At 36.4% G+C, this 12,246-nt stretch overlaps 1 protein-coding gene across 6 annotated transcripts in view; it reads right to left on the reverse strand.

The window, feature by feature from the left end:
- Window positions 1-12,246, reverse strand: part of LOC148945823 (uncharacterized) — a 64,723-nt gene that overhangs the window by 17,168 nt on the left and 35,309 nt on the right. Inside the window, exon 1 of one of the 6 annotated variants that reach the window (XM_089098344.1) lies at window positions 5,311-5,385. The exons of 4 other annotated variants lie outside the window; for them this stretch is intronic. The gene's annotated coding sequence lies outside the window, so the exon portion shown is untranslated. Of the gene's footprint in view, window positions 1-711; window positions 1,344-5,310; window positions 5,386-12,246 lie in introns of those variants that run through there. One more of the 6 variants, XM_089098346.1, reaches the window with a different exon arrangement.

Genomic DNA, 12,246 nt, shown 5'->3' on the forward strand with positions numbered 1-12,246 from the left:
AGTCTTACCATCCTTTGCACAACTGTCATCAGTAACACTCATCAAATTTGCTGTCATTTTCTTTGTCTACTGAAATCATATCCTGAGCACCATTTTAGCTGTTATTATTACTGCACAGGTTTGCTAGGATATCAGCATTCAGTTATATGTAGTCTTCATTCCTGTCGGATTCTCTGGTTGCTTAGCTGTCACAACTGCAGGTCCAGGCTTTTTGAAAAACTGCTAAAGCTTTTGCTTGCTTCAGTTTGTCCTAAAAATTTTATATAGTATGAAACCTACTAATATTCCAATCTAGTAGGCCAAAGTCTTTTAAGGATAAAAAAAACAAAGGAAAAGAAAAAATAAATCTTCTTTAACATTTTTCACAGGAAAATAATAGTACATTAAAGAAAAGGAAGAAACAAATTTGCAAAATTCAAAGGTGAGTTTTATCAAACTTCTTATCTCCAAGCAGACTCTGCTTTGCAGTGGAAACAGAACCCCAAACAGAAAAACATTCAACTGGAACAGACAATGGTATGGTAGTACTGAACTTTTGGAAAGCTCTTGCAACATCTGAATATTCTTTCAAGGGCTCAATCAAATGGTTTTTATTGTCCATGAGCCTCAATAACTGAACTTTCATGCTACAGCCAAAAGAAGAATCTGTGCTTGTCTGAATACCATCACTGTCAAAACTAAAAAAAAGTCATTAGAATTGATCAATGTTACTTTCTTGTAATCGGCATCACAATCAGTCAACTGATCATCAGCTTTGGTTAGCAAAGTATGTTTCATTTCATCACAAATCACATCATTGATTCTGTCACAGATATATCCCATTATCCATCTTCCCTTGAAACCAGGATGACTTCCGCTGTCTATTGCTATCTCCTGAAAACTAGGTTCACTTATCTGTATTGTAAAAGGGCGTACAAACCAGTTCTCTAAACCATAAAAGATTGCTTTCATGAGAGCTTTAGCATACTTGATAGAGCATTTTGGTTTCATGTCAATTATTTTCTTTCTTAGTGCAATCAACATGGGCAACAGCATTCCCGGAATTCACGTCCCCCTCTAGTATGTCAAGTGCACAGGCAACAGGCTCAGTTACCTTGACATACTCCTCGAGAAACTCAAACTCATTTGCTTTCAACTTTGATAGGTTTAGTTTGGCATAAGCCTGCCCGGTCTGGTTCAACACTTCAGCAATCCTTTTTGCAGCATCATGACAAGAATTCCACTGAGCCAAACTTTGCACAAGGTTTTTGAAAGATTTTTTTTTTGCTACAGTCACAAGAGGCTGGATTTCTTCAATTATGTAGTCGACTATGACATCATCTATTTGCCTCTGAGAAAGGTTACTTCGAGTTTTCTCAATAAGTCTCTGCTTGGAGTTCTTTTTCTAGAAGGCTGGTCTGTCATGGCTTCAGAATCCAAACTGCTGCAATGTTCAGGTTGACTTCGAGTCTTGGTCTTTGAAAACAAGGTCTCCTGGTCTTTGAAAACATGCACTTTCTTCTTTTTTTCTTGTACTTTTACTTTTTTTTTTCTCCACTGTACTTAAGAAATAATAATAAGCCATTAATGAACAAACACTCTATAAAAAATGAAACATTTTCAGACATCTCTACCTGCCTGACAAAGCAATAAGTTGTAGCCAAACCTTAGTTGGAAGAGAAAGATGCAATGGGACACCAAATGAAGTAGTGTAGAGCTGTTCTGCAAGATCTATTCTCTTTCTACTGTTCTATCTGCAATACATTGCTTGTCTGCAATATAGGCTCCTATGTTTTACAGCAGTACACCAGAACTGCTGAATATAAGAAAAATGTTACCATATACCTAACACCAAATCAGCTTTGTCTCTTGGCAGCAGTGGCAGATCCAGGAGGGCGCCCCTAATGTTACCTAAAGTAGTTTAATTTACTTAATTAATTGACACAAGTTTTCATTAACTAATCTTGCTCCTAATGCAAGATTATTGGATCAACCTATTTTGCCCCCCCCCCCCCCTGAAAAAAGTCCTTGATCTGTCCCTGCTTGGCAGCATCTTCAATGGAGAGCAAAAAAGCAGCAAAACTGTCTATGCACATAGGTACTTATGTAGTGCTGAATGAAACAACAGTTATAGAAATTACATGGGCTCTGAAGACAATTGAGTCTGACTAGTCTGGGAAATCTACAGACAGAATATCAGATGTATTTGGAAAAATGTTCAGAGATATGGTGGTCAAAACTTGTCCTTCAGGAAAACTAAGTTTGCTTATTTTTTAACCAAAGCTCTTCAACCTAATTTCTGGAAGATGACCCTTGATGAAGTTGGCAACAGTTTTTGTACCTGCAAGATCCATTTGGTACCGTACACATAGCTTTTTGGATTTACACAAAGCTTGGCAATGATTTATCTCTCTCTATATAACAAATAAAACCACCTATAGAAGCCATGTCACCATTTGATTGGAAGGGAGTGATGATCATTTCAGCCTTGGTGCCCAGACAACAATTTGTGTGCCACACAACAATTTTTGGCGATATAGTAAAAAAATTGACTGTAATAGTCCTAAAAAAGCAATTTTGTCCTATTTTAGCACTATTTCAACAACCCTGAGCACATGCTATAGTTTTACACATAATAAAATATTGCTAAAACAACACTTTTGTGAAAGAGGCAGCAGCCCTGCTCTTACAAAATCTCCCCCTCCCTCAGAAAATGTCTGTATGCTTCCAAACACTATTTGTAAACAATAGGCAAATTTCATAACCTGGAGCCCTTTCCCAATGAGTTTTTTTTTCACTAAAAAAAAGAAATGGCACATATCAATACAAATAACTTTGTAGCAAAATTCAAGCATCACTTTCCTGGTGGCCACTTTAAAAATTATTCAGCATCTGACAAGCCATCTCATTAAAATGAAAGGTTGACAAGACATGCTCCCTTAATATGACTGAGATCTAAATAAGAAGTTTGGGCCTACTTATAAATCACTTTGAATGAGACTTTCAGAAATCAGAGTAAAAAGACAAGCTTAAATCAAGGTATGAATTAGAAACCAACAGTCAACACAAATTACATGACAACAGAAGATGAAAATAAGGCCTACTAAAAAAAAACAAAGGATTTCAAAATTTTAGAGCAAATATATTTTCCTTAAGTTTATTTTTCAAATTTTAATAAGTCAACTCACTCACTATAATAGACCAAAATAAAATAATCAAGCTTGTCAGCTTGATATGACATAAACTTCCCTCTATTTGAGTGTACTGGCCCTAAAATAGAATAAAAATTGTAAAAATAAACAATATGTCTGAAATCTGGGCTGACAAAGTTCTATTCCCCAAATGAGAGGATTTGACAATCTTCTGCTATTATGTGTATTCTGTATACTACTGTCCTATACTTTTGTGTTTAAAAGTGTGCTTTATGCCTACGCCACATCATAGTCATATCTATCAATAAAGAAAGCCAAGTATTATGAATGACATAGCAATTTTCTTGATTTTAAGGTCACACTTGTATTTAAAAAGCAAAAAATTAAAATAGCAAGAAATTAGTTTAAAGTTTGCACCAATAGTAATTTGTGTCCAACTGTTCTCTACTAATAGCAAGTCTTCTTAACTTTTGTCAGATTCCTCTCCCAGATAGAAAAACTGCTGTTCTAAGTTTTCATCTATTCTAGCTTTAAAAATTATGCCTTAAACCATGACTCTGATTGGTCAGTCAAGAAAATTAATGTTTGAAAGTTGAACAATGTTCAACTCAAGAAATTACAAACAGCAAACTTAATTGGTGCTGTAGTTGTGCATAATTTTGATTTCATTGACAAATGTGACTATAATGTGGCATGGGTATTAGTTTTTTTTTTTTTTAGATATTTATGTGACATTTTTGTGCCCTATTACATTACTCCTTAAGCAAATGTGAGAGAAAGAAGCCAAATAACCCTGCCTTTTAATCTGTTGTTGTAATTACCTGTTATTTGCATGTCAAATTTTGATCCAGTAAAGCAGTGTTCATATACATGTCTAGCTAGAATCCCATGTCTAGACAATTGGTTTCTTTTGGCTTTGCACAGACAAAGCAGTAAACTTTGTTGTTTTTTGCCTAATGGAAGTCAAATATAACATTACATTTGACCAACAAGATACCAAGTTATGTAAGGCTCTTTCAAATGGACAATTAGGGGGGGGGGAGATGAGGGCAGAAAAATTATATATATTTGCATATCTTTAAAACCTTATAAATGGAGACTGAGCAAAGTTTTGAAGCTGAGAACACTTTTATTGTACTTCATTTAAGCAGAAGATATATTTTGCAATGTTTTTATTTTATAACACACAGATTATTAAAGATCATCAAAGGTCAGGACCCTCTAGAGAGAGAAGTGGAGGTAGGTATTCAAAATACCTTCCAGGGACATGCTTTACCCAGTAGCTCCATCCCTGAAAGTTTCATTTTCCTAATCTAACCCCTTTTCAAGATATATGAAAGTAGCTAAAGTAGAATTTTACTATCATAAATTAAGGTTGACAAAAATTCAAAACAATTTCTCCATTATTCCAACCACCATATTTCTTCTGTTGGCTTTGATATTTTTATACATATAAGTGAAACAGCAATTTTTAAGTGGCCTCATAGATTAAGAAGAAAACATGGCAGGTTTGTTTGAATTTTTATTATTCAACTTTGGCTATCTTGACAAATCAATGTATTTGAATTATACAACTTTTACCAAATGGATTTATAGTAAGTTTGAAACAAATTTTATGACCCTTTACAAAATAATTATTTTCAAGGGCTCAAAACTGAATTTGCAAGAAAATTAGTTATTATATAGCCTACAAAAAAAAAAGCATAAATAAGGGCATCTAGTTGTATGTCCACTTTACTTTTAGCCTATTTTTAAAACCTTGTAAATTGGGATTGAGAAGTTGTGAAGCTGAAAACAATTGTGTTGTACTTCATTTAAGCAGAAGATCTATTTTGCAAGGTTTCACTTTCATAACACACATATTTTTAAAGTTTAGGACTGTCAGGACCTTCTAGAGGGAGAAGGATTGGAGATAGATACTTCAAAATACCTTCCCAGGGCATAGGCCTACTTTAGTCTGTAGACCCATCCCTGAAAGTTTTGTTTTCATAATTTAACCTGTTTCAAAGTTGCCAGAAGTGGCTAAAGTAGAATTTTACCCAGTTTTCTTGTAGGCTACTGTATTTGGTGTCAACCAGGGCTAGATAGGTGACTGGACATAAAGAAACATTCTAAAAATAATTCTTATTTTATAATATGCAGAATAAAGACATTTGACACATTTTTTTATGTGGACAACCTTTATTTTCACTTCTTTCATTGTTGTACAAATTTTTTAACAAATTTCTGGAAAATAAGAATAACAAGCATTTTCTATTTCTCCTTCTTCAACAAATCTGTTCTGAGTTTGTTGTACTACAACTACAAATTTTGAAAACCTGTGAAAAAAGTGCCAAAAACCTGTGAAATTTGTCTAAAATCTATGGTGCCAGATGGGCTTGTTTTCCACCCCGTGAGCTTGTTTTAGCTGTCAGGGGCTAAAACAAGCCCCTGACGGCGTCAGGGGCAACAAACTGTAGCCCATGTTATATTAAAAGACAATTTTAGTAAAGAACCAACTCTACTGAATTAATAATAATTCATTCAATCTTGAATGAATACAAGATTAATAATGCAAATAACAGGTAAATACAAGTATTTACCTGTTATTTGCATGTCAAATTTTGATCCAGTAAAGCAGTGTTCATATACATGTCTAGCTAGAATCCCATGTCTAGACAATTGGTTTCTTTTGACTTTGCACAGACAAAGCAGTAAACTTTGTTGTTTTTTGCCTGATGGAAGTCTTTTATAACATTACATTTGACCAACAAAATACAAAATTATGTAGGGATCTTTCAAAATGGACAATTAGGGGGGGGGGGTGAGATTAGGGCAGAAAAATTATATATATTTGCATATCTTTAAAACCCTATAAATGGAGACTGAGCAAAGTTTTGAAGCTGAGAACACTTTTATTCTACTTCATTTAAGCAGAAGATATATTTTGCAATGTTTTTATTTTATAACACACAGATTATTAAAGATCATCAAAGGTCAGGACCCTCTAGAGAGAGAAGAAGTGGAGGTAGGTATTCAAAATACCTTCCAGGGACATGCTTTGGTCAATATCTACAAAATCATATTATTGAGTTAGGACAAAAGTGAATACTCCATTCAGTGCCTTTTTTTATGCTGATTACAAATATAATAAGCATTTCTATCAGAAATGAGTTTCAGCCCCTCCCCCCTATATAGGCCAATTCAGGGTTAGGTTAGGTATAGCCTATATAGGGGGGGGGGGGGCGGAAATTCATTTATGATAGAAATGATTATTATATTCTTAATTAGCATAAAAAAAGGCATCAAATGGTGTATTCACTTTATTCCTAACTCAATAATATGATTTCGTAGATATTGACCCATGCTTTAGCCAGTAGCTCCATCCCTGAAAGTTTCATTTTTGTAATCTAACCCCTTTCCAAGATTGTTGAAAGTAGCTAAAGTAGAATTTTACTATCATAAATTAAGGTTGATAAAAATTCAAAACAATTTCTCCATTTTTCCAACCACCATATTTCTTCTGTTGGCTTTGATATTTTTATACATATAGGTGAAACAGCAATTTTTAAGTGGCCTAATAGATTAAGAAGAAAACATGGCAGGTTTGTTTTGAATTTTTATTATTCAACTTAGGCTAATTGGTCAATATATACCAAATCATATTATTGAGTTTCAAATAAAGTGAATACAAATAAAGTGTATTCACTTTAGTCCTAACTCAATAATATGATTTGGTATATATTGACCAGCTAATCTTGACAAATCAATGTATTCAAATTATACAACTTTTACCAAATAGATTTATAGTAAATTTGAAACGAATTTTATGACCCTTTACAAAATAATTATTTTCAAGGGCTCAAAACTGAATTTGCAAGAAAAGTAATTATTATATATCCTACAAAAAAAACCATAAATAAGGGCATCTAGTTGTATGTCCACTTTACTTTTAGCCTATTTTTAAAACCTTGTAAATTGGGATTGAAAAGTTGTGAAGCTGAAAACAATTGTGTTGTACTTCATTTAAGTAGAAGATCTATTTTGCAAGGTTTCACTTTCATAACACAGATATTTTTAAAGTTTAGGACTGTCAGGACCTTCTAGAGGGAGAAGGATTGGAGGTAGGTACTTCAAAATACCTTCCCAGGGCAAAGGCCTACTTTAGTCTGTAGACCCATCCCTGAAAGTTTTGTTTTCATAATCTAACCTGTTTCAAAGTACCAACGATACTTTAAAGCCTAGCGCCCACTAGCGCCCAAAGAACCCAAATTCATTAATACTTTAGCGCCCAGCGCCCAGATCCCACAGCTCCCAACTTGAAAAATATATACTAACATTACCTTTAGCACAGCACATTTATAGTCCATTTCTTCTTTAAATAGTGATTTAAAAAAGTATCATATCTAAAGTTCGCAAATCACAGATGGTACGGACCCATACAAAAGAATTCTACTAATAGTCCGGGCGCCACTAAAGCGTATCTCGCTTATTTCTGAGTTGAGGTGATAAGAAAAACACAGTCAGTTTGACAACAGTTTCCGACTATATCGACCACGCTGAATCTGAATATGGGTGGTGCCAAAGCTGGAGATCACGGCTTGACCTTGTAAAAGCAAAAAAACTCTCTTTTTAGGCCTATAAAACGTGTACAGACTGTTTATTTTTTTTCTAAGGTTGTACCACTCCGATGTAGTGGAGTGACATCTCATTTTGTTCCTGACATAGTACTCTCATAGAATATGTTCGATTTTTTCCGATATCTCGTATAGCCCAGGAGCTATAGGCTAATATTTATTGATTTTCCCCGAAAATCTCAAAATTCAAAGGTTCATTTTCCGCTAAACCACGTATCTTGGACCTTTCTATAATTTTTGGATATTTCATCCTTTTCCAGAATTTACCTTGAGTATTTAGCTTCACATTGCCGTAAAGTTCAAAGCTTCAACTGTTCGGTGAAGCCGTCTAGAATTTTTTGAAAAAGTATACGTCAAAATGTATATGCAAAAATACATTTTTCCAAAATGATGATATGACACATCTTTTATGCTAGAATTTAACTCCAAATCTGAATATGAACTTTACTTTTCAACCAAATATCAACTTCAGTTTTTATAGGCTAATTGTTTTACTACTCCACCTTGAGATTCCCAGGGACGTATTTTGTAGGAAGAAGAAGACGAAAATTATAAAAAGAGCTTTCGTGAAAGAAACAATCTTGTGAACTCTGTTGCTTATTAAACTTGAGGTTGGTAGTATGATTGAGAAGCTCTACTGTTAGTGGTTAGAGCTAAGAATAGGAACTGAACGACGCCTAATGCCTGCCTTATGTAACTGTGTAATGTCATGGACAGGTAGGCTAAATAACTTTCAGATTCCTGGAAATGAGTGAACAGAAACTGAGTATTAGGCTTCAAGATGAAAACTCAAGACCAGGTTGGAATTAAGAATGAGTTTTTATCTCAAACTGTTTGATCGACATTTTGTGACATTTCTATGTAGACTTGGCCTATACTGTAATTAGGCTAAGTTAGATCAGACATTTTTTAGGGTATGTTAGTCTTGATGTTGCTGAGGCCACCTTAAACCAATCTACCACAAATCCAATATTTTGGATACCCTACGCCAAATGCTGGGTATATCTAACAGTTGGCGCAGCCTACCCTTGCCTACAGTTAGGGATATTACTTGTCTTATGTACTACCATCAACATAATGTACTATTTCACCCCTGCAGTAGTACACCATGGGATCTGTACCTCAGAATTTGAGTACTACACCCCACCATCAGTACTACATTAAACATGGTGTAGGTCCTATTATGCTATACCTGGAGTAGTACACTGTTGGTTAGACATAGGTCTCAAATTTTGAGGTACAGATCCTGTGGTGTACTACTACAGTGTTGAAGTAGTACATTATATTGATGGTTATACATAAAATAATTAATATCCTTGACTGCTAGCCTATACCTAATCTAGTCGATGCCTATCAACAACTTAAAATATTTACAATAAATTGTTTGCCAGTTGAGCGAGCATGGCTTGAAAGTGAACTTGGACACTAAAGTAAGCCTCCTGTACTTGGCTTAGTTAAACTGCAATGATATTCTGCTCGATTTGGTAAATATGAAGACTACTGGCATGGTCAGCAATGAAAAAAAAAGCAATATGAAATGATTTTTGTGTAAAGTTTATAAAAAGTGGACTTTAAAGACAATTTCTGATGTTTTTCTTTCTAGTTCAACAATGGAAAAGCTGAAGGGAAAACATCTGAGCTTCATGCTTAGCCCCCAAAATAAAACAACGATTAATTTCTCTTTGTGCATTATTTGCCAGAACAAGACAAAGAATGAGAACTTGTATAAGCTTACAGACATGCGTCGAGTTGTGAGTGTCCTTCAAGTCAGGTGCAAGTGCAATTTAGATTACAGAGCATTAAAAAAACAATCTTATGAACCAGATTTTCATGAGAAAGAGCACAAGTGGCACAAAGCCTGTTTCAAAAAGTTCCTCCGTCGTAAGCACCACAATAAAACTGCTGATCAAGCATCAGCTACTGAAGAGAGCATTCAAATTCCACCAGCATTGCCAGGCAGGACTCAATCCCAAGCTGGGGATGTTGAATTTGACTATAAAACCTGCTGCTTATTCTGTAGTATGAAGGGAAGTACTAAAAATAAGAAACTGAATGTGTATCAAATTCGGACTCTTGATAGACAGAACAAAGTGCGTCGACAAGCAGAAGAACTATGGCAACAAAATCCTGAATTTCTTGCCAGGTGTAAAGATAAAGACCTTATTGCTCTTGAAGCCAAATACCACCAACGGCATTTTACTCCCTGGAACTGCGAAAAAAGCTATGACTGGAAAACCCTATTACAGGTGTATGCAGGCTCACATCATCGTAGTAGAGGCCTTGTACAGAGTATATTGGAATGCTCTTGAACAGTATTGCATTGAATCAGACGAAGAAACAAGTACTTTTGATGAGCTGTCAGATTTGATGTCTGCGTTCATGGATTGCGGAGGCTCATTCGACAACCTAGACAAACACTTGGAATCTATGAAGACTTTGATGAACCAGTTCAACAAGTCGCGTGACAAAAACCTTACAACGAAGCTGTGGATGGAGTATATGAATCTTGTGCTGATTCTTCTCCAGTTCCTGATGGCAGAGCGTGGGGGAGACTGGGAAGGTCATATTATGGGTGCAACCCGCATGTTGCCGAATGTGACAGACGCAGGGCATTATAAGTATACTGCATGTCTACTCCAGTATTTGAGTGACATGAAAACCTTGCCACCTAGCTTGCATGATATCTTTGTCAAAGGACTATTCAACGTGAAGCGGAAAAATTGCAAGATGAATTTCCCCAGATCATGCACTGGAATCCACACTCAACCTTGAATCATAACAAAAGGGAGGACTAAAGGGAATCACACTGAGCTCAATGGCAGTTGCCAAGTGGACTACCACCATACCATTCTGTGCTGAGGTTTCCTCTGCCCTTTGTCGACCTGCCGGACTTGAGAGCATGAGTGAATTTGACGGTGAAGGAAGCAAAAATGGAGTCTTTGAGAAGCGCCAAGAAAACCTTGTCAGTAGTGTGGTCTCTGTTGTCGAAGACCATATTGATCCGTTTACATGTGATGAGGAATCATTGGTGAATATCATTTCAAATCAAGTCGCTGATGAGGCAGTGGCAAAGAACCTCCTGGGTGCACGTGCTAGTGGTTTAAAAGCATTGGAAGCATACTTCGATGGAAAACCCAACCCCTTTTCCAAGGTTAAAGTAAAGACTATGGACTGCAAAACAAAACAGGCCAAACGCTCGACAACCAAGACCGGTAGCAGCGTTCATGCTGAATTGGAAGCTGTTAAAAGGATTTTGGTTACTGTTGGCACTAGTCAAGAATCTACGCTTGAGATGCTAAGTAAGATCATGCCGCATGAACTTTTGCCCTACGCCCCAGCAATATTTAAAGCAGGAGCTGGTGAACGTATTAAACTTCGATCGGGTACGAAGTCAAGTTTTCTCGAGTTCATTCGTACCTCTGCAAGTTTAGAAAGTTGGCCTAGCGAAGTACCTATTAACACGGTTACGGGAACTGGTGTGGTGGTAGATTTCATGCCGTTAATCCGGTCGCAAGTTCCAGAAAAAACCGAAACCGTTGAGGCATTTTCGAAACGAATCCTTGCAAGGATCTTAACTCGACTCCCAAAATCTACAACCGAGCTGCATATTGTAGCTGATGGGTATGACGGAGTGTTTGGCCTTGCAAACATGTCCGGGCATCCTATTGTTCTAAAAGACAGTAGTGGATGTCATGAGCGGAGAGGAATTACAGTGACGAAGAGTTTTATCATTACGAAGAGCATGGTGCTAGAAAACTGGGATATTTTGCTTATGCAGTCAGAGAGTAAGGCAAGACTTATCGAATGTATTTTTGAATTATGGAGCCATGTCTCTCTTTCTGAATTAAGATTTACCACTTACCTCTCTGGCGGATTCAGTGACAGAATGAAGGTCCTAAAACTGGTCCCATCCAAAACGACATTAGATCCGAACCCGGACTACGAAGCTACCTTGTGCAGCACACATGAAGAAGCCGACACGCGTGTGCCTCTCCATGTTGCCGAATGCTACAGAAATGGATGTTCCCAAGTAATTGTTGAAGCGAATGATACAGACATTGTGGTCATTCTATTACAGAACTATCGCGAAATATTCCTCTGCAGGTGTGACTCGGGCTATGAACCCGAGCTCTACGTTCAGTTCCGTGTAAAAAGTCTTTCCGATCCATACAATTGTGAACAGAACATCGTGGGCTGTTGTAGAGTCAATAGGACTGCTACATTGCATTAGTGGATGTGATACGGTCAGTTTTTTCTTCTCGAAGGGCAAAAAAACATTTGCTACATCTGCTGTTAAATCACAGCTCATTCAAGAAATTGCTGATCTTACACTGAAAGTGAGGAGTGATATCCGAAACATCATTATGTACGAGCCCGAAATCTTGCGTATCTGTACGAAATTGGCCGTATCGGTATATAGCAAAAAACAGTCCGAATTTGATTCTCTCAATGACCTCCGAATTAATTTATTTCCCAGAAAAAAGAACTTGAACAGCTTG

Source organism: Artemia sp. Qi Xiang Cuo, chromosome 12, assembly GCF_049724085.1.
Source record: "Artemia sp. Qi Xiang Cuo chromosome 12, ASM4972408v1, whole genome shotgun sequence".
Taxonomy (NCBI): Eukaryota; Metazoa; Arthropoda; class Branchiopoda; order Anostraca; family Artemiidae; genus Artemia; species Artemia sp. Qi Xiang Cuo.